The sequence below is a fragment of the Danio aesculapii genome, chromosome 18 (genome assembly GCF_903798145.1).
Source record: "Danio aesculapii chromosome 18, fDanAes4.1, whole genome shotgun sequence".
Lineage (NCBI taxonomy): Eukaryota > Metazoa > Chordata > Actinopteri > Cypriniformes > Danionidae > Danio > Danio aesculapii.
In genome coordinates this window covers 46065833-46092912 of record NC_079452.1, presented here as the reverse complement: position 1 = coordinate 46092912, position 27080 = coordinate 46065833, and the positions used below count along the sequence as shown (strand labels likewise).

General features: G+C 37.0%; 1 protein-coding gene across 1 annotated transcript in view; it reads left to right on the top strand.

Moving 5' to 3' along the window:
- Positions 1–503: 503 nt before the first annotated feature.
- Positions 504–27080, top strand: part of megf11 (multiple EGF-like-domains 11) — a 254354-nt gene continuing 227777 nt past the window's right edge. The window contains exon 1 of the mRNA XM_056478777.1: positions 504–712. The gene's annotated coding sequence lies outside the window, so the exon portion shown is untranslated. The remainder of the gene's footprint in view (positions 713–27080) is intronic.

The following is a 27080-nucleotide window of genomic DNA, read 5'->3' as shown; positions in this document are numbered from 1 at the left end:
TTGTTGCCCACCTTAAGACTTGTTTTCAGGAAGAATGTGGCAAAATTACATTTGAAACACTTCATCACTTGGTGTCTTCAGTCCCCAAACATGTGGTAAATGCTTTACTGTTCCAAATTTTATTCAAATGTGTTGCAAGAATCAAAGTTGTAATATTAATAATAATAATAATAATAATAATAATAATAATAATAATAATAATAATAATAATAATAACAAAAATAACGACAACCTCAACAACAACAACAATAATAATTATTATTATTATTATTATTGTTGTTGTTGGTGTTGTTGTTGTTATGTTTTATTGTTTTCTAAATGCTCCGTGTGATTATACAAGTTTATCGATGACTATTTCTGCAAACAAATGTACAAAACGTGTTTGTGTTGTTTACCAAGCGCTTGCAGTTTCAGCACCATGGACTCTGACGTCACGTGAGTTTAAAATGAGGCCGCGCGAGAGGCAGAAACATTCGGCAACAGAGTCGGTCGGTTTCAGAGGATGAACAGCAGCGCAGCGCTCTGACAGCACTGCCTTCAAAACACGAGCAGCACAGCGAATTTAAGAAAACACAGTCCCGGACTCTTCTTCATGTAGTCTCCACCTTCATTACCAACGAGAAAGTGGACAGTTTGATTCCAAAGACGAAGATTATGGACGAACATCAAGCTGTGTTTTCGGATCAAGGAAAGTAAAACACACCGAGAGAAGGTATTTATTTTCTATTTCGCTTTTTATACTCCCCTTTTAAGTCACATTTACTGTAAAACACTGCAATATGCATATGAATATAATCAAAACACTGATATGCGCACATTGTTGCTGAATCATATCCAAGATGTAGCCTATTTGTTTCTGAATATATTGCCGAGCATCTTTTGAAATAGTTTGCGTAAGTCTTATTTGCACATTTTTAGCTTTTAGACGATGTTGTAATAATTTACTCTTTGAATGTGCAGTTATAATTAAAATACCAATTTAGAATAAGATTATGTTTGCAATAATACAATGAAGATAGGGCTGATTTTATAAATGTATTAATATGTTTTATAGGATAGCATTTATTTACGTCATACTTTCATTCTGTGGGCTCGATAATTAAATTAAATATTTTGGAGAATGTTGTTATTATTGTTATTGACTCATTTTGGGTGACAATATCGATTGTGTGTTGATTTTGCACAACCTACATAGATACTGCTTATATTCATTTGTAAGGGTGTTAGGTTTTTCCAATAGACAAGTCAGACGTATCGTGTCCAGAATACTCTCAAGCCGATATCTTTATTCAGCTGAGCTTTCTTGGCTTTAAATATTTCAGCTGAGGAATGAGATTATGAATAAAACTAAAAGCGTATATGTCAATAAAATCAAATATGCATACTTAATCTATCTATATTTTATAGCATCTTGCTAAGTGGGTATATTGCTAGCTGCACAGCACAGTATATAATAGGATCTTGTCAGTGTTTTGATTTCTGTGAAACCTACAGACTAGTCTTACCAGGGTAACTTACAAGGCTGTAACTGTTCCGTTTTCATGGTAAAACACTAAGTGGTAAATTCCAGTTTATGTATGCTAATGAAAACAACACACGTCAAGCATTTATTGTATTTTCAATGGTCAATAGCATAAAGCATGAGACGCGACGTACCGTTTCGCTCAGGATGGTCTTTTTTTTATTCATTACTTTTAATTTAAAGTTTTGTTTCCGCTAGATGGCTCTGTTGAGCAATTTGACAGCCTTATTGAGACGTTTAAAGCCCCTGTGCATTTCCAAACAGATACAGTTCTGTAAATATAGCAATATAGCAAGTTTAGATGATATAGCAGATTCATTTTTCCCAGCAGCACAGTGTTTCCTCATATAGACAAGTGTTGCTTTATATAAAACATAATTGGTTTGCCCTTCAATGTTTGTTATCATACATGACTGTTTAAACCGCTGGGTGCTATTTTGTTGGACATCAGCTTGAGGTTTATTTTGTTACTTTATGAAGATTTTCCATGTCTTAGCTTTTCAGAACCTTCTTTGGCTGTTAAAACCTTGTTAAATGTTTCATAACAACAGCACTATTGACTTACAACTAACATAAATGAGGTATATGATGGAAAATGAGCTGTATTTTGGTTAAACAAAACAAAAATCAGATGTTTTTTGTGCATTTAGTTAAATGCGTGAATGACCTGCGTTAAGTTCAGAATTTGAAGAAACAGATTTTATTACATGCAAGCATCTGACTTGGATTTTCAAGATTTGCTTCTCCGTCTCTGGCTAAATGGGCTATGTTTGCCTGCGTGTTAGTCGGCTTGCCTAGACTGCATTATAGCCATCTGTCAAAAAGTCATAAATGTACTTTGCCAATACAGTAATGCAGCTTTTGTTTCTCAGTCTTGAGCTTTTAGCCTAATTAAACAGCAGTCCTGTCGAGAAGATATTCAGTAGTTGGCTTCTATTTATTCTGCCCAATTATTCCTTCTAGACAAACTTGTTTAGTTTCCCCCCCTTTTGGGAACATGCATTAATACGTTGGCATAGTGTAAAAACTGCAGTCTATTTGAATGCAGCTCAAGTCAGAGTTAAGTTATTCCTGCATTTGCTAATATAGGCTTAAAAGGTGAAAAGGTTCACAACTTATTTCCAGATTTTATTTAGCTGAATATCATGTAAACACAGACACTACAAGTGACCACAGCATCATTAATAATACAATATCACAATGACAATATCTAAATAAATCATGCACTTGGATTTAATGTAAATATGAAGATGATGAGAATGTTGGACGATGCTGACGTCTTGTACCCAGTATGATATGACCTTGATGTGTTATGTTTTGAGTCCCGGGTTGTTGTCGTCAAGCCGAAACCTCTGTGTGACTGAGCATGCATGTGTGTTAGCGAGACGGGAAGCTCAACAATGAGAAACCGAGCACTGCTTTGTGCAGCACCACTGGCCTGTGAGCTCTGATTCGTCCTGACAGCACTTAATGACAGGGAAGCAGGGGCATTTTTGGTTTAATTTTCTGAGCTGTTTTGTAAAGGGAAGCTTGAACCAAGGGCATAGACAAATCCTTTGGTTCTTTTCAATACCGTGCCTTTGCCTGTGGAGTTTCCAGTTTACAGTCTGCTAAACCCTTTCAGCTGGAAATCCTGATGTTTTCTTCAATCAATAGTCTTAATTAGTGCTGATTAATGAAGGAACACTGGCTGCGCATTGCTAATAGTTGTTTGAATTCCCAAGGACGACGCTGTTTTAACTTTCTGCTTCGCCTGGCATTTTTTATGGTTGTGAATTCAATTGTAAATTTATGACATGATTTTGCACTGCTCCGAACTGTCTGCGCTTGAAGATTTTCAAATAACGACGTGATTGTTTTTAATTGGTTAGGTATCGGATTTGGTGAATTAAGGGATAGGAGTAGTTTTCAATTTATTGTTGCATTAGTATTCTGTGGCTATACGCTGACTTGGATCAATGCAGAAAATGAGCTGCATCCTTTTGCTTTAGTGTTCAGATCTTATTTATTTTTATCCAGTCTGGTTAAATGCAATCGTAAGTTCGCAACAACATTAGTATATATTCATGTCTGTTTCAGCCTTTGCATGATGCTTTAGATGCTATTGGAGATTCCTTTTGAGTGATGTTTTTGTTTCACTCAAATGTAAGTTTTAATATTTTATAAATTGCTATAAAAACGGGATAAAATGGCTTTGTTTTGTTGTGACCCTCATGGGAGGCTATGCTTAGTCTTTATTTCTTTTGTGAAGAGACCACGTTGTCTCATTTTTATGACATACACAAACAGAGATATTAAAGAACTGAAGACAGTCCATGTGTTTTGAACTAAGCAGAAGTGCACAGTTTGCACAGTCGAGCTGAGATCGATTGTTTATGACCCTGTGTTTGATTGTACATGGCATCAATTTATATGAAACAGTTCAGATTTATCCCTATGTGTCCTATCACTGCCGGTGGGCTTACTTTTCAAGAACGATTGATGAAAACAAATGCTTATAATGTTCAAGGTAATGTTGAAAGAGCTATATTTCTCCTGTTTTAACTTATATTTATAGACATAATGGAGGCAGGACTGCATGAACAACTAGAAAAAAATCAAGAATGATTTATGGAAGCAAATGTTTATAATGTTCGGAGGTAATGTTGAAAGAGCTAATACTGTATATGCTGTGCTGTATTCTTGATAGCTATGCTTCTCGAGTTTTAACGTTTATTTATATACATATTGGAGACAGAACTGCATGAACAACTAGAAAAAACATCTGTTTTTATACTCACTTGATGTTCTTTTTCACTGAAAAAGAATTGGTTTGAATATTGGCAGATTGCATGACAGTGAACATTATGTGTCATGCAAAATAGAAAGAAATAATTCATATTTTTGTTACATTCTTACATAATTACAGAGATGTATAAAGTACTAGAGACCCAGACTTAAGTAAAAGTACAAGTACTCTATCAAAAAGTGACTTAAGTAGAAGTAAAAGTGCTCTTTAAGCACCATACTTAAGTGGAAGTACTAAAGTATTCAACATTTTTTGTACTTAAGTATTGCAAGTAGTTTATTTCAAAATGTACTACTCAAGTACTGAAAGTAAAAGTACAAGTATTGTGTAATGTAGTTATTAAAGAATGCAGTCAAGACATCACATTGTTTTGTTTATTTTAAATCTCTTTTTTGGGGGCACGTCATTAAGCAGAACGAAAAGAAACATAGCTTACAATACTGTTTTTCTCTCACGCTTGAACCACAGATCTGACAGATTATAACAGCTTTAACACACACCTTTCAAAGTTGTGTGTCACAAAAACAGTCCATAATTCACTCAAAACGCTATTGAAACCCATTTTCGGAGCACAAATTACTGGTTGTAAACGCTGTAAACAAACGTTCTAATTCACTTGATTTTGATTTTATTGTAAAAAAAAACGTGTATATTACTGTGTTAAATGAAAATCTGAAATATTTTATGGCTTATGGCTATGATTTAGTATTCAAAAATGTTTCATTTTGATTATTTTTTAATTAAATTGGTCTTAAACTTCATATTTTTCATATTTTTTATAGTATATTTATTCATTCTGGTACTTTTACCATAAACCAACATCTCAACCATTTGGTAGAGGCTGATATTTTAGAAATATGGGATGTGTTGGGGGAAAATGTATTGATTGTGTTAACTAGCGACATTAGGAGTTAAAAAATGCAATAAATAAAAAAATTCTATTGGTTTTTTCTTGGTGTGACAGTTAAATGGTTACTTGTAATAAAATTGTGTCCTTTAATACAGCAGTAATATATATGAACTGTACCCTTAATTTGACCCGCTCAAAGAAAACACTCTTTCTGAATGTATCAAACAAAACTCATGCACAGAAGACAGCACGAGCATTTATAGCAAATAAACTAATGTAAATATTCTCCCGCCTGCTTTTTAAACGCTGACAGGCGAGGTCTTACACCCCTTTGATAGGTTATTGTCTTCACCTTCTCAACAGAAAGGGCTGCTATCGGCTTTAGAAATGAAAGCGTTGTTCACTGATGGCGGGAAGAACAGCCGCGGTTTCAGTCTATGTATGTATAATACGCGGTTATCACAGGTAATCTATAATAGACACAGTGGAGAAAACTTGCACCTCATACACGCCCAGGTCTGGATCCACAAGTATCGCTTTAACAGCCAAGAGGAGATGAACAGTTGAGTCTCACAACATTTCTCTGTAGTAGTGAAATAGCGGCTCGTGTGCTGTGCCGCCTTCACTCGCCCTCGCGCCTCCGTCCTTCGCCATGGTATTGCGACACCGCACATAGGAGATAAATGACGTCAGTACGTAATAACCCGTTATGATCTATTACTGAACCGATATCGACCATTTTGACACCTCTAGTAACGAGTAACGATGCAGCTCATAAAAAATCTATCGGAGTAAAAGTATTAAACTCATCGAAAATATGTACTTAAGTAAAAGTGGAAGTAGGAGAAAAAAACAATACTCCAGTAAAGTACAGATACTGCCTTTTAGTACTTAAGTATAGTAGTGAAGTAGTTCTACTTCGTTACTATACATCTCTGCATAATTAGATATATATAGTCAATGGTTTCATATGAGGCGCCGTGTAGGATTTAAATCAAACTTTGCTTATCAACACACACATAAACACGTGCATATACACCTATAAATTACTCGCATATACACCTATACTTTTAGATGTTCAAAACAACATATATGAAACTTGTGTATATACATATAAACTTGACGCACGCATACACCCACACACACACGCACATACATATAAACTCCATCTATGCAAACACACCGACACACGCGCACATACATATATACTCCATCCATGCAAACACACCCATATTAACACACGCACATACATATATACTCCATCCACGCATACACACCCACATTACACACGCACATACATATAAACTCCATCCATGTATACACACACACATTAACATACGCATACATATAAACTCCATCTATGCATACACACACACATTAACACACGCACATACATATAAACTCGGTCCTTGTGCGAGCACACACACGCACATACATAAACTTCCTTGCATAAACACCCACCCACACACACACACACACGCACATACAACTCCCAGCATGCATAAACACCCCTTAAACAGTCAAGCAAACATCCAAAACAAGATACACAAACGTATACAAAGTTGTGCATATATGCAGGTGATTTATATGTGGATGTGCGTTAACTTTTCAGTGTGAACGGAAGGCATATCCGTTCAAACGGAAGGCATTAATTAATTTTTTTTCTCATGCAAATCAACATGAATTTCAGAGTGATCTTGATAGCCGTGACGTTTTTCGGTGCTTTATTTACTTGTGCTAATTGCAATGAGGATGTTATAGTCAGGCGAATAAAAGTGAAACAAGATTATAAAACTGCAGCACATTAAACACACGCGTCTTTAATCTACCGCAAAACACAGAGTAGACGCGCACTACAATTTAAAGCACAGATAGCGTGACCGTCTCTCTCCGAACCGCAGATGGCGTGACCGCAGTCTTGAACCGCGGGCCTTGATGGCGAAACAAATTGCGCAATTCAGATTCTGTTTGCAGTTCAGCTGAAGGGGACACATTTGACTCCACTGAATTAGATATGGATCTTATTATAGTCGGCGAAGCAAGAACATTTCGCAAAATGTTAATTATGTCTGTAACGTAACGCTATCACTGTTCATCATGGTCATTCAAATGGAGAAACGTGGCAAAATAGCTTACTTCGTCTTATTTTCTGATTAATGGCAGCTGGCAAACCAACAATGTGCATTCCTGCCACCTTCTGGACTGAAGTGTGGACCCAAAATAACCCATTAAGGATTGCGACACGATACAGAAAATCATATTAGACAACAATGTATTTATTCTAATAATAAATAATATTATATACTTCATATGTGACCGTGTATTGATTAAACCTACTGCTTTCATTTATTTGAGGATTTTTAATAAACATTTTGCTGGGGCAGTCATGTCATGTTTTCAATAATCAAAAGACCTAATACCTCAATTAATCACATTATTTATATTTTATAAGCTTGAAGATAGGATAGATTGCACTACAACACAGCTAATTAAAATTACCTGATACAGGCTTATAATTATAAATAATGATATATTTCGTTTTGGCTGTGACTTTTACACTAAAATGACTTCTTTTTTATGAACTGAGATAACTTCCTGTTATACTGAAATACCTTCCGTTTAAAGTGAAAAATTCATGCGCACTTACATATGAAATCACTTGCATATATGTATATACACAAGTCATTAAATATATATGGGTGTGTTTGCATAGATGCAGTTTATATGTATGTGCGCGTGTGTGTGGGTGTGTTTGCATAGATGCAGTTTATATGTATGTGCGCGTGTGTGTGGGTGTGTTTGCATAGATGCAGTTTATATGTATGTGCGCGTGTGTGTGGGTGTGTTTGCATGGATGGAGTATATATGTATGTGCGCGTGTGTCGGTGTGTTTGCATAGATGGAGTATATATGTATGTGCGCGTGTGTGTGGGTGTATGCGAGCGTCAAGTTTATATGTATATACACAAGTTTCATATATGTTGTTTTGAACATCTAAAAGTATAGGTGTATATGCGAGTAATTTATAGGTGTATATGCACGTGTTTATGTGTGTGTTGATAAGCAAAGTTTGATTTAAATCCTACACGGCGCCTCATAGTTTCAAGTGTATTTTTATATTTAAACCATCACAACAATGTAATCTTTATGACCTCTCCTGTCAAAATGGTAAATTGCAGGGCTTGTGCAATCATGACTGTGATCAGCTGCTTTTTTAATGCTGTTTTCTAATAGGTAAATTTTTTTGTTGTGTGTTTATTTGGTTATTGATTAATAAAAAGCATGCAGCACATATTTATGAGTTTTCATTATCTGCATATCACCACAAATGAAATATTTTACTTGTAGGCAAAGAATGAAAGAGATCTTCAACACTTGTTCAGTCTCCTTTAAGTTCCTGTACTTGTAAGCACAATCAATAAGGCTTTCTAAAGGTTTCTGAATTCTATATTGAGCTTCTTTACGCACTTACGCTAAAAGAGCTATCCATTTTACTCTAAATATAAGTTCATGTCCTATTTGTACCCTATTTGTAAAACCACAATACAAAAAAGTAGAAAAAAAGAAAGAGAGAGACATTGTAGCAGATTATGGTTTATTATTAAACAGACTGTCTTTGTAGAACATAAAATGATGGATGAAACAGCAGCCAAGTAGACAGAGAGTGGATCATTTTCTAAATTGGAATGGGCATATGAAACGATGAGCCGTTCCTCTAGTAGAGTTCATTATATATGTAATGTTTTTTAAACATTTGATTCAGTGAGGGGTTTCTTCTTTAAAATGGGGAAAATTCCAACAAAATCTGTTGTCCTATCGATTTTAATGTAAACAACAATTTTTAGGTCAGACCTCGTTGTTTTAGAGACTCAGTATCTCACACATTATAGGGGATAGTTCACTTAAATCTGAAAAACTGTTTCAGTTTCTATTTTTATGCTGATCACAAAAGAAGATATTTTGAAGAAAGCCATTGACTTCCATTATTACAAAAATGATTACAAAGCCATGACACCAAATAATCATGCATTCTTGACTGTTGGTGTTTTTCAATCTTGAGAAGAGGTCAAACTTTTCATTTTTACTGTTGATCATCAGTTGGCAGCATTAACCCTTTATATAAGCCTGTGCAAACATGTTTCTGGTTTTTATATGGGGTTCTATGGAGTAATACAGCAAATTTTAATCAATACACTGCTATGTTTATGTTTTGAGGGCTGAGCTGCTTATTTTTTCTTTTTCTTTTCAAACATACAGCATCAAGGTAAGTGCACAAACTCTCTAACCCTCTCGCACTCTCACACATGCCCACACACACACATACTTCATATAACAGTATTTTTTTTATCCAGAAGTTTTTTTGCACTGCAACTGATGATCAACAGTAACAATTAGTAAATTTACCTTTTCCCAACAGGAAAAACCACCAACAATCAAGAATGCATGATTATATGCTGTCATGAATTTGCAATCATAAACTGTCATCATAATAGAAGTCAATGGGGCAAAAACAGCCACAAACCTAATGAAAAATGTAGTCAATTTGTCCATAGTTTTTTGTTGAATTTTTGAAAAATTGTATAGCATTTTCCCAAAATATGTGTCAAAATAAGATTTGTCACCAAAGATCATTTCATTTGCTGAAACACAGAAAAAGTTGTGGCCAAATTAACACTCAAAATCACCTCAGAGTGGAAGAAAACATCCTGAACCGCACACAATGGCTAAAATGTCTTGGGTGAAACAGTAACACTGAACACTGCAATGACTCTGAAGACTGTGTCGTTGCTCAAATGGGTCTGGTGATATTTTTAACATTACAAAAAAGCAATCATAAAAAATAAGTCGTTTCATCTAATTTAATGTATAAACAGCAATTTCCAGGTCACGTCTTGCATAATATAGTATCACTGGATGTAACGCAATGGCACTAAAGACAGTGTTCATTAGAAACCTTCGCTGACATAGTAAGCCCTGACCTTTATTCTGCAAATCAAGCTGCTCTCTTAATGAGTCTGATAAATGCTATTTTAGCCAAAGCATATTGAACATTACACATTGAACAAATACCCTGAGGTCAGAGTGAGAGCATTAAGAAATGTTAATGAAAAATATCAAGCCATTAGCAGAACCTTCTTGGGTCAACTTCTGCTCTGTAATTGAAAAAACCTGATGTATGTTTCTCCTTTCCTCTGAAGCAGAATACAGAAGCGATCAAGGGCAGCCACGGTTTTCTTGACTGTCTGTGTCTTCCCTTTCCTTTCCTGTCCTTGTCAAGTGACCTCAGTCTGTATATTTTCGTTGTGAACCACAGAGTTGCATGTCATCGCCTGTCTCGGGATGGCAAATTATGTTCTTTCAATTAAGATGTTTGTGTCAGTACTTGGTCTCACAGATGTTTTTTTTCCTCCATGTTAACCCAGAGGTTAGTGTCTACATTTCCACCGGGAGGAAAATTCCCAAATCTAATTTGAAAGAGGCACGACAAACATTTTTAATTACAGAAAAGTACATGGATAGAGTGCCTGGCATTTGAACGTACAAAAAAGATGTATTGTGCACAATAAGATCAACAGAGCTTTTTATTAATGACCTAAATGGATTTTTTAAATAGAGTGAGAGGGTGTAATTGTACTTTAAAGGCTCAAGTGAAACACGATGAGCATTTTTTAGGTGAAAGGAAGCTCATATATGTCATGTTTGGACTGAATACTCATTAATAATCAATTGTTTTGAACTACATTTGTCTAACAGAACACTTGAGGGAGGAAGAGTGTTTAGACAGACGTCTGAGCACTTTTTCTTTGTAAATATATTAGTGTCAAAAAAAGTCAGTCATTCAGAGTGAGACTTGTATGATGCATGTAATTGGTGGTAGAAGGGTGAACTGTCTCCTAAATGATCAAATACTTTATGAAATAAATGTAACCAGGCAAGACATGAAAAAGATTTCTTGCTCTGAAGATTTGAAAATGCTCCAACTCTAGTGATGTGAGTCTGGAGCCTCAATCTAAGCTTGGACTCAGCAAGATTTTTTGTTGTTGTTCTTTTTTGAAAGGAATTAATGTTTTTTAAATGGTTGCATCTATAACTAAACAATTTGCATTCATTATAGCATTAGGCTCTTTTCAACATAAATACTACTGTGACCACCACCACTACTACTACTACTACTACTACTACTACTACTACTACTACTACTACTACTACTACTACTACTACTACTACAACTACTACTACTACTACTCTTACTACTACTACTACTACTACTACTACTACTAATACTACAACAACTACTACTACTACTACTAATACTACAACAACTACTACTACTACTACTACTACTACTACTACTACTACTACTACTACTACTACTACTAATTATAATAACATAAAATAAAATAATGATAATAATTGGAAGAATTTTGAAGAATCATGCAACACCACGAAGCCTGCTTTTGTATTGCAACTATTTCTTTTTTGATATAACCCTTACAATAGCAAGGTTTAAATGGCAGTCAAAATTTGCCATGCAAATTAGCGATATTTTAGAATGTAAACAAGTGGCAGTAAGTGATTAATGTTCCCATTCCAGTCATTTTATTAAAAAAAAGAAATATTTAAAATTATTTTGTTTGGGCAGAACTGTGTTTAGGTATAGTGGATGCACTGTCATATTGGGGTGATATAAAGACAATAAGTCTCTTTTTTATTTCCTGATGTAAAAAATAGGATCCAAATCTCTCCCATTATGAGGCCGAGTGCAACGTGATGTAGGAGTGCGGTTTCTCCACCCACCGAATAATAACACGTCCATAAGACAGGACGTGCACAAAGCAACCAGGATTAAACAACTTGTTGAGCTCTCTGTGATCATCAATCATCATCAGATGTGATCAAGAATGAGTTTTACAAGTTTAACATTTTTTAAAACAGTGCATGTTTGTATTAAAGTACATTAAACACGGTAAAATGCTGTAATTCATCACCACAGCTGCATGTCAGTGCAATTATAAAAAAAGACACCTCAATCCCTGGTTGTGGACGTTAAATCTGGTTTATGTTGTACATTAACATAACGTATATTCATACAGCATTAACAAGTATCCTGTCACATTTGCCTTGCAGTAACAGTGCAAAGTTAAATGCGCCTGCGCTGTGTGTGTGTCCGCTAGGCATGGGCCAGTAAAAGATTCTGACGGTATGATAACCTTGGATATAAATGTCAGGGTTTCACGGTAGTGTGATTACTGCTCTAAAATATATATTTTTTAAATGTCTGGGTAAAAAAACAAAAACTTTTTCCCCTTTGAACACAAAATATTACATATTTTTGGGAAACTTTTATAATATTTTGGAGCCATTAATATGTTAGGTTGAATAATTCTTGACTTCTAATTATTAACTTCTGCTGTCTTCATTAGTTTCAAAAACATAGATTTTAATTTAATTAAAATTTAATTTGTGTGTTTTAATTAACAGACCATTTAAAATCTTTTTTGCTGGAGATACTGTTGTCCTAAAAAACGAATAAGAAAAAAAAGTAAATAAAACATCTTACTGATACCTTAAGAACGGTATAGCAGCAAAATTTGACGGTTTTAAAACCTTAACTTTCCAAACCGCGGTATACCTTGAAAACGGTTATCGCCCCATACCTAGTGTCCGCTGTGTGTGTGTCCGCTATTTGTGTGTCTGTGTGTGTGCATGAGTGAACTTTGTAACAATGTTGTGTATGACTCATCGTTGCAACTCCACAACAAATATATCAAATAATAATCATTGGTAAAGTTCTTACTGTAGTATATCTCACAAATGTTATGTGAGATTTGCTTCCTTCATGTCTGTCACTGTGCTGTTTATCCAACGCAGCCGAGGCGGAGATTGAGGCACACTCTGACAGGCACGTGGGAACGGTGTCGCCACTGGCTTGCATGGTTCGGGACTTGTAGAGCTGCGCATTGATGAATTGCTCAGTAGTGAAAACTAAAGGTGCAGTAGGTGATTGTCTTTAGAAACATTTTTTGTTGTGCTATTGAAAGTCTCTTCATATTCCAATAGTAATGATTAAAGTAAATGATCTAAATGTATTTACATGTATTTTTATATTCTGGGTAAGGCATAAAACTAAAAAATGGTTATCCAATTCAAATAGATTTGGGCCGACATGTCCCATAATTCCGATAAGTAGCTGAAAATGTCTGACACCATATGCAGATTTGAACTAATGCGCAGCTGTTAACGCGCAGATCCGCCGTTTGTGCGTACACACGCTGCGGGTTCATGAGAGATAGAAAAAGCGTGAGAGGTTAAACATGCTGAATCAAATCTTTTTAAAATCTTAAATCAGTATTGGATTTACTTTTGCACGCTGGAGGAAGGACGACACCATGGCTGAAGTATTTCTGTTAGACAGGTAATGTTCTGTTTTAAAACTATTTTAGCTTCACGCAGAGCTGTGACTATTTTCAGTTTCATAAGGGACCTTTTACAGCATCCATACTGTCACGTTTTTATTTAGTTTAACAACAAAACATCAGTAATTAGCACTATTCCGCCTAGCCTGCTTTACTGAGGTGAAGTTGCTTTTATATTCACATTACATTGGTTCATTTTTAAACAATGACAACTTGTGTCACGCTATTGTTCATCATGCTACTCTGAATTTTCGCTCTGAAATAGCATGTAAGTATGGCTTAGTATTGAGTATAATTCCTGCACCCTGCTGGCTAAGCACTAGTTGCTGAGTCAGGGTTCTGCTGTGGAACTGTGTTTCAGAGATTTATACTAGCCAGTTAGCATTGTCGCAGATTGCCTACTGCACCTTTAAACCACACTGAACTGTACTAAACTGAACTTAAACTCCAGGAACCAACAATAAATGCACAGGCAACAAAAACAGCTACACTGTGTTCAGAGCAGAAAATCCAATATTATGAAATGTACAATAAATAATCTGGTGGGTTTTTTGAGCTGAGACCTTACAGACATATTCTGCAGACACAAAAGACTAAAATTAAATCTTGAAAAATGGGGTAAAATAGGTGCCCTTTAAATGATTAATTTCCCAGCTTTAAAAAACTTGCACCTATTTGTTTGCATGGAAAATAAAAAAAAGCTAACATACTAGGCTTATACTGTAAGTGACATTATTAAAACAGACAATTAAACTGTTAATCGCAATTATTCCTACATGACCAGCCTAATTATTGTTTTCACTGATCTAATAAATTTAGTCTTGGTGAGCATAAAATACTTTTTTTTTTAAATGAAATGAAATTTGCTTCCTACATCCGTCCAATCCCAGGAGCTCCACAGACTAAACGATATGATAATACTTAATGTGATGAATTTAAAAGCTTTCCGCTGTTGAGAATGAGAATTCTGAGTAAAACAATCATTCACATCACAGTGCACTTTCAGTACAGATGGCGAACGAGAATTTGCACAACGCTAAGTTCATGGGGAAAAGGAATAGAATCAAATAAAGATGGCCTGCGAGCATCTTTAAGCAAAGCTAATTAACAAGCACTGATGTGAGCTTATAGCAAGGCTCAATAGAGCTCGTCACTCTGATGCCAACTCCACACCTCTTAGCCGCGGATCTGCCGGGTCCTGAATAATGCACTCATCAGGTCTTTTCCCGGCGGTTGTAATGACAAGCAGCTCTCCCTTGAGAATCCACTGACTTTTTACAAATACTGCTGATGGTCCTGCTTACATCTGCCACTTATCTCAATCAGAGCGGTATTACCATAAAGACCAGCTCTCAGAGCCTCCCTGACCCACTCGGCAGAGACGCCGTCACACCACGGGACGCTTTTTATGAGGAATCATCACCAGCGTGGAAACTAAAGGCACTCTGTTTTGTAATTGAAGTGGGTAAGCATCGTCATTTTTAAAGCCGCATATAAATCTTGCCTTATAAAGAAAGGTTACATTAATGCAAAATTGAGTAGCTCACAGAAACCAGGCCATCTGCTTGTTGGCTCCACTGGAGCTCGGAAGTTATAGCATCATTTTGGATTTGGATTGAGTTGGTTATTCATTAACATTACAGGCTTTCACTTACGGCACCCATTATGAGCAGTGTAGCCCCAGGACTTCATCCAGCCTTTACTGTAAACCAAGAGTGGCCCTGAATTGTGTATTATGGGAGTCATAATTTACCATTGCAATCCCAGAGAGTGTGTCCCCCCATTAACTTTATGCTTTTTCGCTTCAAGCTATTCCTGTCCCAGCACTCACAATGGAGAGACCTAAACAAGCTCAGCGTAGCATGGATCCGTCTTGTATTGTGAGACATCTTAATGGATGTACCGAGGTCTGTTCCTCTCTGGTACTTTGAGTTCTGCACGTTCTAGACAGCTTCCTGTTTTAGTTGACTGTAGCTCTCAGTTACTTTTGAGAGGTTTATGTACTGCCGTTCTGAAACCACACTGATGGTTAAGCCTCGTGACTCCGTCTGAACTTATCATACGTTTTTTTTTTTTTTTTTCAAACCCAGCGTGCTCTCTGCTCAAGTATGGATGGCATGATTGGTAAATTACTATTCTCCGCACAGGCTCTGGGAGTCGTTAGAGTTGAACCTGCAGACGTCTCCATCACTCAGGAGAGAGGACATTAGCCATTCTGCGTGAGCCGCTTCACTCCACACCCTGCAGGAAACCTCTTTCTTTATTCTGTTAATATTTTCGCTGTGAAGTGGTAAAAGACTGCACATCGGCTGTTCATTTGACTGGAGTTCTCGAGCAGCAGGACCAGTGTTGAGTTTAATTTCCTCGTCTAAACCCCGCTGGGGCCCTGGGGCGGGATCACCTGGGTGGAAATTGCTTTTGGTGTTTCCTTCTGTCCTGTCCTAGGCCAGACAACTGTGCTCAGGGACATCTCATTTGAACTTGTACCAACGAACAGCACAGTGCTTTTGATGACATCCAGAGGTCTGAAAGAAGAAGAATAAAAAACACTTCTCCATTATCTCTCGTGCAACTCTCTTGTTTGAACTTTTAATGAAACAAGAGCTTGTTACAAAAGACAAGTTAGCTTTTAATATTTCACATATGTTATAATGAGCGTACAGTTCTATACACACATCCACTGCGCATTTGTGGCCAATTATATCATCCTTAATGAAATCCTAACATCAGCCAGGGAGGCTCTTTGCATTCTCTTCACATGGAAAACGTCTGTGCTGGACGTTTATGCCTTTATACTTTTGATATGCCAGAGGCGGTTGTTTCTGTGAAATGACCTACTGTGACCTTTAATGGTATGTAGTGCCATGGGCATTTTCACAGCTTTGTTTTGCTTCCCTGCATTGCAATATGTGTTTGTGTATGTGTATGTATGCGCGTGTGTTTTGACATATTTGTCCCCCCCTACCAATCTCTTGAACATATGACAGAGGCATACAAGACTGCCTTAAAGGGACAGTTCACCATAAAATCAAAACCCTGCCGTTCACTTTCATGTCATTTCAACCTGCATAACCTTTATTTTGAAGAATGTTTGAACTGATTCTGTCAGTCACCCCCCAAAAAATAACAATTAGGGGAAAGAAATATATACCAGTTTAACCAATATTGGAAATACGTGCTTCAGCCTACATTTTTGGGAAAAAGTGAAATAGGCTTAAACATGTTTGACTGCAGTTTCTATCTAAAATGGGGCAGTATGATAGCAAGAATTTTTGATTCTTTCACAATGATGACATTTACAGGGGCATATTATCAACAAATAAAGGATTATTTTTGTTCAGTTTTTTGTACAACACCAAATAAATACCACAAAACAACTAAACTAGCTTGCTTTATATGGCCAACATTTCTGGTGTGGTCAGTTTGCTTGGTAACTCGTTTTATATGGTGCTGTATTTTTGGCAGTTTTACTAACAAAATAAAATCAATGTTAAATCAAAGTTAAGCAACAGTATGTGGTCACAGAGTGCTTTTCTCTTATGTTTGCTAAGTCAGTGGTTCACATGGTGATGTTTATTACAAGCCCCATCGTTTCATGGGCGTGTGCAAGAAGGACGTGTATCTAGGGATGGGTACCGAAACTCTGTACTTTATCATTCTCGTTGCTACATTATAAAAGACAGAAGAATCGATCAGCTCTGACGTTGCTATCGGTAGGCTACTAGAGAATTATTGCTGAATAAACATTACTTAAATTAGCATAAATTAACTGATCAACCTTTTCTAGTTTGCGATATTTGATATTCGTTTGCACAGTTGGCAATCTCACGTGAGAAATGCTTGTGTTTTCATCTAATAATACAACTGGAGCACGTCAATATAAAAGTCTTCACTGTTCTCAGCTGTGAGCGCGCACTCAGCGGTGACTCGCGCTAAGCGCATACACATAGCTCGCGACACAGACTCACGCACACACATCTCGTAAGCTTGCGGAGTGGCGGAGAGAACCAAACGGGTTGTATTACCTGAGTGGACACTGACAATGCCCATCGCAACAAACGCAACAAGTTGTTTTCTTGTATAAGCAGAAACGCAAGCAATTTGGCTAAGCATCTTTCAATAGTGCATTAACTGCAGAAAGACAAAGGAAAAGTTTTCGACTGCCTAGATAAACATAATCCACATCCATTTGCTAGCAGGCAATCACATAAGGTCTCTCTAAATTAGTATATTAATAGTTTAATAAACACACACATTCGGTTACATTGAAAACAGTATTTTTCTGCTGGTGCCTAAATAAACATTAAACATTAAAAATGCTTTTACATTATTGTATTTACAAATATAGCCTATGAATAGCCTAATAATAAACTATGCTTAAGAAATTATAAAAAAACCTTCTGATTTTTACATTGTTAACTCCCAAAACAACTTTAACTCATTAACTCTCCTATGTGAATGCATTAATGAAAAATCATAAACCTTATCTGATTATTTAACTGCATTTTGCAACTCAAAGAGGGTATTTTCAGCGGCAGGGAGCACAATAAACCAAGAAAGATCTAAGAGACTGCCAGAAAAGACAAACATGTTGATTTTTCTCCAGAAAATGGTTAAAAACTGAGAGTCATTTTTCTTCAAACCATTGTACATTCTTTTACTAGAACTTTTTTTTATTTGTTTTAAAATGATTGGTTCTGTTTTATTTTACATTACAACGTAATAATAAAATAAAGTGTTAATGCTGTTCAATTTGTGTTTTTTTATAAACACTACAAAAAAAAACACTACAAAAAGTACCCATATAAGAACCATTAAAGTACCAAACTGATAAGTGGTATCGATAAAAGTAGTAATACCATTCAAACCTTAACGATACCCATCCCTACGTGTATCTGAAAACAGCACAATATATCCTAAGTAATGTATTTCAGACTTGCAAAAATGTAGACAGCACCTTCTATTAGATTTGTCATCTGAAACGAGCAACAGAATGTACAAGGAGCTATGTATTTTACACAAATGCAACAATGTAGGCTGAAGCACTTGTTTTCAATGAGCCTGGAGTGGGTTTAGAACAACAGTTTCATGAGCTGATTGAGACCAGTCTTTTGAATGGCCATGATCTAAATGCACTGCATTGAGCTGCACTAACAGAGCAATTGCACAAGTGCTTCTTTTAATCAAACCAAACCTGCTAATTGTGAACACACACTCATTGACAAAGTGTACCTGCACTCTCATGATTTGATTACAGTGGGTTTTTTGCAATATTGCAATTGAATGTTACCTCATGTCATTGTCAAAACAATACGTCTGTCAATTACATGACAGAAACATGCAAATGCCACACACATTCAGGAGTATAGAATAGTGCACTGCATAATATTATATGCATAATATTATAATGTAATCAGAATGTAATTTCTTAATATTAAACCTCCTTAACATTATTAAAAGTACATACAAATTCACAGTGTATTTTTTTGTTTAATAGACATCTAAGAGATGTCTATTAAGAACACAACCTCTGCAGTTTGGCAATATTTCGGATTTTGGCCGAATGACAAGGGAGACGTGGTAAATACGAACTAGAGGTCTGCATTCCCGCTGTTGTGCCACGGGACCCAACCAGATTTCTTGCGGTGGGAGAATAAATTTCCGAATAAAGCGAGGGAGTGGTAGGTCTAACAATGGTCTAACAATATTGCTCCCGAGCGCATCTGCGTGGATGCTGTTTATGTGTGTGTGTGTGAATGAGAGAGTGATGCTGTCTGTCGCTTGTTTTGGTGCTGTCTATGTGTGTGTGCGTGTGTGTGTGTGTGTGTGTGTGTGTGTGTGCGTGTGTGTGTGTGTGTGTGTGTGTGTGTGTTAATGAGAGAGAGAGAGTGCGATGCTGTGTGTCGCTGGCTTGGTGCTGTCTATGTGTGTGTGTGTATGTGTGTGAATGAGAGAGAGCGTCCCGTGCAGATCTCTAATACGAACAAGACAAACAGGTGACCATGAACCTAATTTCGCAAATACGGTATTCAGTTTCTGAATGGTTTAGACACAAGCCAACAATTTGGTGACGCTGTCTGAGCCTTACATCATAATTTCTTTTATTATGCACGGTAATACCGTATACCAAGGTAAAATAGGGAGGAGGTTTGACAGTATCAAAATTTGGATACTGCCCAAGCCTAATGAACCGTACCTGAGGTTCTCATTGTCACCGGTTCAAAAATAGAAAGTGTGTTTGTCACAGTCATAGATGGCTGAGACAAAACTTAGATTATCATGGAATAGATGACTTTTGATTCTGATTCACAGTGCCATATCGCATGTTGTTAGGACACATTGTAATGGTGAAAAAAATAAAAATAGCCAGGAAATGATTATTCAGTCATTTATTCATTTTCCTTTTGGCTTAGTCTCTTTATTAATCAGGGGTCGCCACAGCGGAATGTACTGCCAACTTATCCAGCATACGTTTTAAACAGTGGATGCCATTCCAGCTGCAACCCATCACTGAGATACATCCATACACACTCATTCACACACATACACTACGGACAAATTAGCTTATTCAAATAACCTATAGCACATATCTTTGCACGTGTGGGGGAGACCGGTGTACCCAGAGGAAACCCACACGCACACGGGGAGAACATGCAAACTCCACACAGAAATGCCAGCAGACCCAGCAGAGGCTCGAACCAGCAACCTTCTTGCTGTGAGGCGTTTGTGTTACTCATTGCGCCACGGTGACCCCCAGCAAATGATTCGAATAATGAAAGTTGCATATAAAACTGAAGTGACTTGCTTGCAAGGGCGGACTGGGACAAATATTCAGCCCTGACACTGTACCCACACCAGCGCACATTACCACACCGACACAGCCCCACCCACGGGCACGCACATTCACTGCTTATATTGGTGTACAGATGGTGAAATAATATAAACAGTACGGTATGTAAGAGATATTTAAACATTTATTACATGTGACTGGAACAAAAACAAGCTGTTTATAACAAATTTATACATACAGAAAAAGCTAAATAAAAAATTATCTGTGAATCTTGTAGAGTCCGTCTGCTGTCTATGTCATTTGTCTACTATTACTTATGATAGGAGTAACCGGTGAATGTGTATCACAAACAAACAAGCAAACAAACAAACAAACAAACACACAAACAAACAAACAAACAAACAAACAAACAAACACACACACCTTTACACACAAATGGACATGCAGCACTAGCAACACTTCAGCATACTTTTATTCACAAATAACTATATATGTCATCCTCTGCAGTGTTGTCATTCTCTGTGCCTCTACCTAAGGATTAATTACATACTGTAGCCTATGCATGTATTTAATGTTTTACTTTAAAGACTAGTGCCCATGTTTACTTTAAAGACAAATGCCTACAGTACTATGAATATAGCTATAGGTTCTTTTGCGTGTTAGACTATATTGCTAGTACAGTAGCATGCAGCAGTCTGTATACCCTAAATCCCACGTTATCTGCTGATAATGACATTTTAAAATGTACAAGAGTTCTACGCTAAGCTTACTGTTAAGCACAGTGTAGGTTGCTGTCAAAAACTGTCAGAAGTAGTGTGAATGATGTCAAAATTACTTAGTATATTTTAACATAATGACTTAGAAGTAGCCTTTATTTTCTGTTTTCTTCTTACCTCCTCTACCGTGCTACTGTCCTCCAATGCAGCAGCCGAATTTAAACCTTTCGAGAATATTTCAGTTAATTATATGCATTTGGAAGCATCTGATTTTAGAGCTCTTTTTTTTCTCTGAGCTTTTCGGCACCATCTTTCCTTTTTTTATGGTCCATCTCTGACAATTAGCTTGTGTTGCACTTACTGTTTGTTTGACATCCTTGCCATCCGCGTAACCTCTGATTGGGTCGGCCCCTCTAGAAACCAGCCGGCCATCCCCAATTGGGCCAAATGCTTAACATTTAGGCCCACTCTCAATTCTACCCCTTAGCCCTTTCCCTTACCCCTACCCCTCGTTTTGCGCGTTCCTGTGAAGGGGTAGGGGTGTCCCAATTCTCTTTAGCTTGAAGGTGTAGGGCTAAGGGGAAGTGCTAGATACCCCTTCGAACAAAGATTTTTCAGGACCACACTTGAAACCAAGGGGTAAGAGAATTTTTACCATCATGCTTTTAAAAAAAAACGCTAAAATAAAAACTGCAAAATTTTGCGATCTATAATCCCTAATAATAACTCCTGTATAGCAGTCTTACAACATTCTGACACTCGATGACACTCAAATACCATGTCAGAAAACTCTAGTGGCTGGAAATGACATTTTTACAGTGTCTGCTATAATGTTAATGTTGTTTTTGGTGTGTTTACATGGCCACGGTGTAAATGCACATCACAGTTACGATCTTATTGCCACAGTAGGTCATTCTGATAACATAATATATGCCTTCAGTGATTTCCTGAAGATAAATAAAAAAAAATAACACAACTGGAATAACTACAGCAGTCGCCATCGTCTGATCTCATATAAAGCAAGAGATCGCGATGACATGATGATGTGTGCAGGTGCTGTAGTGCTGTCCCAATTCTTAGGGGTAAATTTTGAAGCCCTTCCCCTTCACACTCGGTTTTAAGGGCCAAGGGGAAGGGGAAGGGGTAGGGGTACAAAAATAGAATTGGGATTGGGCCTTAATATTATTATTATTACTATTATTATTATTATTATTATTATTATATTCACATGATGCAAGAGATAAAAGCTGCCTGCATGTAAAAACAATGCATATCAAGAAAAAATTCATTTAAAAAATGGAAAGACCTCACTCGATATTCCTTATCATATTATTGGTCTATTAATGATAAAGTATTTTTATAATATGTTTTGAGTGAACTTTCTTGTTAACCACTGGCGCACTACTGTGATCCCATTCTTTATGTGTGAAATTTAAAGAAATGTCATTTTCTTGAGAATTTGGGAAACATTCAGTTCAGAGCAACCTTATTATGCATGACTCCATGGAGTCCAGATGCTTTTTTTATTGCAGCCTTGTATTGTAGTCAAATCCGTGCCTCCCGAGTCAGCGGTCATCAGACTCACGGTGGGATATATTAGATTAGCTTCAATCATGCTGAACAGTCCTGTTTGAATGTCATTTACTCTTTGCTCTGTCTTTAACTCCAAACCCCGGGGTACTGTAGGATAACCCCTCCCCCTCCTCGCCAAGTGGGTGTCATGGGCTGTGATGGATCTGTAGTGTTATTGGGGCGATGCACCATGTGCCACTATGTAAAGCTCCTTTGCTTATTCAGCAGCAGGGTCTTTAGCCTGCAATCAATGGCAGCTATAGGCAAGGCCGTGAACATAGAGCTGTTAAAACCACACCTGGGACTAGGAAATGCAGAAGAGCTGCCCTATCAACAACACCTGCCAGTCATATGAATAATTCAGAGGTCTCTGACCAGGCCACTTTTACCCCTGTCAGTCTTGCTTATGAGGGTGGAGGTGGTGATGAAAGCTACTACATCTAGTAGCTGTGCGTTGTCCATTCATCTCTTTTTTTGGAGTTAGCAGAGAACAGAGGGAGAGGGAAAGAGTTACCGGTAAGTTATCTAAGGACAGAATGTGGATTTGAAAACATTTTGGCTTTAAATATACAACTGTTTTTCAAGGGTCCCGTGTTGAGAGCTAATAATTTGCAATATTTAACACTTCAGCAGCTGACATCTACACAAAACACCTTTACTCTGATTTAATAATTGCACTTTACCTTCACCTTTACCTTGTGGATTTTTTGTTATTGTTAAACCTTTAAAATATAATTGAACTCATTTAAGGGCACATGGTGGTTTACCTTGGGCAGAGCGCAGTTCGTTATTAATTTTGAACAATATTTGAAATTAATTTTACAGAGGAGTGTCAGAAAGTTCTATCACGTTCATGTAATTAGTGGTGTCGGAATTCACACAGTTGGGTTTTAATTGGCAGTGATTGTGCGGAGCAAGGGCTGCATGGGTTGTTTAATTGGAGCCTGAGTGATGGCGTTAATGGCTCATTTGTTTGCCTGTGTGTGGTGAGGGACCCCTCGTAATGACCTGTGCGGAGGAAGCCTCGGTGTCGGAAGAGGTGCGAGATTAATCGCACTACCTCACTTAGCGAAGGACTGCAATAATGTACCTCGGATGATTCTTCTAAGATGTTCCTTTCTATAGACTTCATTTGTTTTTAATGACTTCTCACATCCTGCGTGTCACGCAGCCAAGTGTGGAGAAGCATTTGTGTTAATGCATGCTTGATTTTGTGTGCGTGTGTGAGGTTTTATATGATACTCTTATACTGGCAGATGTCGTCATGTTTGATGCTGAAGGACAGTGTTGGGAAACCTTACATTTAAAAATATCAAAAAAATATAATGCTACTTGTAAACAGGAACTGTTGCATTTTTACTTTTTTTTCGTGAAATGTATTGTGCAATGGTGCTTTCTGCTTACTGATCATGTACGTATAATCGCTGTTTGTCTTTTTACATTTTTTTCAAGATAAGCAAATGTTAAATCAGACTTACTTTGGGAAGATGGTGTGTAGGCCTGTCACAGTAATTAATGTATTGACTTAATTGAATTTTTGTATGGTTAAGTATGAGTATTAGTATGGTTAAAAAAACACTATAGTATTTACTATACATTATTATAGGATACAGTATTTTCTTGTGGGTGCCTGACGACTGTTAGATCTGGTAGTAGATATCGCAGCCTCTGTTACTTTTTACCTTGCACTTAGTTATTAACATTTATTATAATTTATTTAGAATATGCGTTCTCACATTCTGATGCCAATTGCTCATATTTCAATATTACTTAAATTTTCTTAAGAATAAAATATTATGTGTTCTTTTGAAGAATGTACTTGCATTTTGATTTATTATATTGTCATTCTGGCATTATATGATGAATGGCATAAAACATATTGTCTTAAAATGACAATGGAATTGTTTATCACAATACATTTTGGTGCAACAACAAAAAATAGATATTGTGGCATAAAATGCAATAATGTTGGTGATATGACTGTCAGATTACATCTGGAAATAAAGTTCATGTTTATGTCCTCAAATAGTAAGACTGGCAGCCACACCACGAGTGCATTGAATTTGCTATGTTGTAAACCTAGCTGTTAATGTTCACAGACAATAGTGTACAGCAGTACCTTTATTCATTCATCCAAAAATTCTGTATTCAATTAATGAATTTAATTTTACATTTTTAAATTAGATTTTATTATTTTTTAGGGTTTTTACCTTTTCAAGAGTTCACACTTAGCTGATGATCCATCAAAAGTTTGTTTGGCATGCTGTCCCGAGAGAGAGCCCTGAGCTCAAGGCATCCTCGAGCCCAGGGCTACCTCCGGTTCGCAGAGCGAGAGGGGAGCTTGAGCTCAGGTGGATCTCAAAAACTCCCTGACTGCAGTAGCTAAGGGAACACATAAGAAGAAGGGAGCTAGAAAAGTGCCTGATTTCCTAATTCTGTTATGCATTATGTATATCTTTGGATGGTGGGAGGAAACCGGAGAACCCGGGGGAAACCCACGCGGACACGGGGAGAATATACAAACTCCTCACAGAAACACCCACTGGCCTGGAGGGGACCAGGGCCGGCTGTGTTCATGCTGTGGGGCTAACAGTGCTAACCACTGGGCCGCCGTGCCGCCCGATCTATGGTAAAGAAGGAGAATGGGGAGGAAGTGGGGTTTCTTCTAGATGAAGATAAATGTGGACCGAAGACTGTTGTTATTTATAGTAACTTAGGAATCATATGACTGGATCATGATTAGCCAATGTGACACCGGCTGTGATTAATCATAAGCATGTCTCAGCAGGGTTTTTTCAAACCTCTAGTTTAAATAAAAAGTCAGGAAAGTGGGTGATTCCAGCTTTGTTTAGGAGGGAGTGCCAAGTGGTGAAAGAGGGAAGGGTTTGCATGAAAAGGGGAGTTTCATTACGTGCATGCGCTGATTTCCACAGTGGCAACACAAACACAGACGCAGGGGAGATAGACAGTGACTACGTCTACATTGATATCAGTAATCAAATTATTTGCCTTAATCGGAATAAGACAACAATATGATTAAGGTGTTTACATGAGTTGCTTTTTGAATGTTCCTGTCATGATCCAGTTTTACATGTTATATCCATTGGTATAAAGTAACAAACTACAAATACTCAAACTACTGTAATTGAGCAGTTTTTCTCAGAAATTGTAATTTACTAAGTTTTAAAAATGTGTACTTTTACTTTCCCTTGAGAACATTTTTAGTGCTGTATTGGTACTTTTACTCCACAATTTTTCTTCAACCTGCAGTCACTACTTTATTTTTTCTTGTCTATGTGGATTGGAAAAATCAGTTCTGTGATTCCTGTCTAATCAAATCGCACACAGAAGGTAAATCGCATCATAATGAACTACCTCAAGACATGGGCGATTTATAATTACAGCAAACTGTCCGGAAGCATTACAAGTGTCCAAGAAGATGTCCAAAATCTTTACACTCATTGACCCAGAGACTGTTTAGATGCATGTCACTGATGAGAATATGATGGATGTTTACTGTATGATGACCGAAATGGCTTTAAACACCCAGCAGCCACAATACATCCACATGACGCCAGATTGACATTGTACCCCAACATCGTGGGACGTTGCATTTTGTTAGGAAATGAAAATCGGGTTGACATCAGAACCCAATGTCAGGCGGTCATCAATGTCCAACGTCCAACCTAAAATCAACCAAATATCATCGTCGTCTAATAATGTTACAGCTTGATGTTGTGTGGACGTTACCACTATGACCTCTATCAGATGTTGGATTTTGTTTGTCATACCTGATGAATTAATGTCAGTATTCGACGTCAATATGACTTTGGTTTAGGATGTTGGCTCAACATTGGATTTTGGTCACTTTCTCTCTCATAACCTAAAATCAACCAAATATCAACATCATTTAACGTTGTAAATGGACATCAAAATAGCGTTGTCCTTAGACGCTGGATAGACATTGAATTTCGGTCACCTGACATCACGACCTAAATCTAACCTAATATTAACGTTGTATGATGTTGTGTGCCTGCTGGGCATCACTAAATGCACTAAAGAACGTATTCACACATCCACAAATTACATGTAAATTTATCAGCTTTTTACAGCATAATACTCACTACTCAATACTCTTGAGTACTTTTGAAAGGGTTACTTTTTACTCATGATTTGAGTAATATTTACAACAGATACTTTTACGCTACTTGCACTATATTTTTAGGCATATAATGGTATTTTTAAATAAGTATGATTTTTCAGTACTCTTTCCACCACTGGTTATAGCACATAATTCGATTAACGTCATTGCGTCATCACGCTATCTACATTTCCTGTGGCGTTTCATGTAATTTTGGGTGTTTCATTCTTAATTTGTCGACTAATTTGAAGAATGAATTTGATCAAAATAATGCAAATAAATGT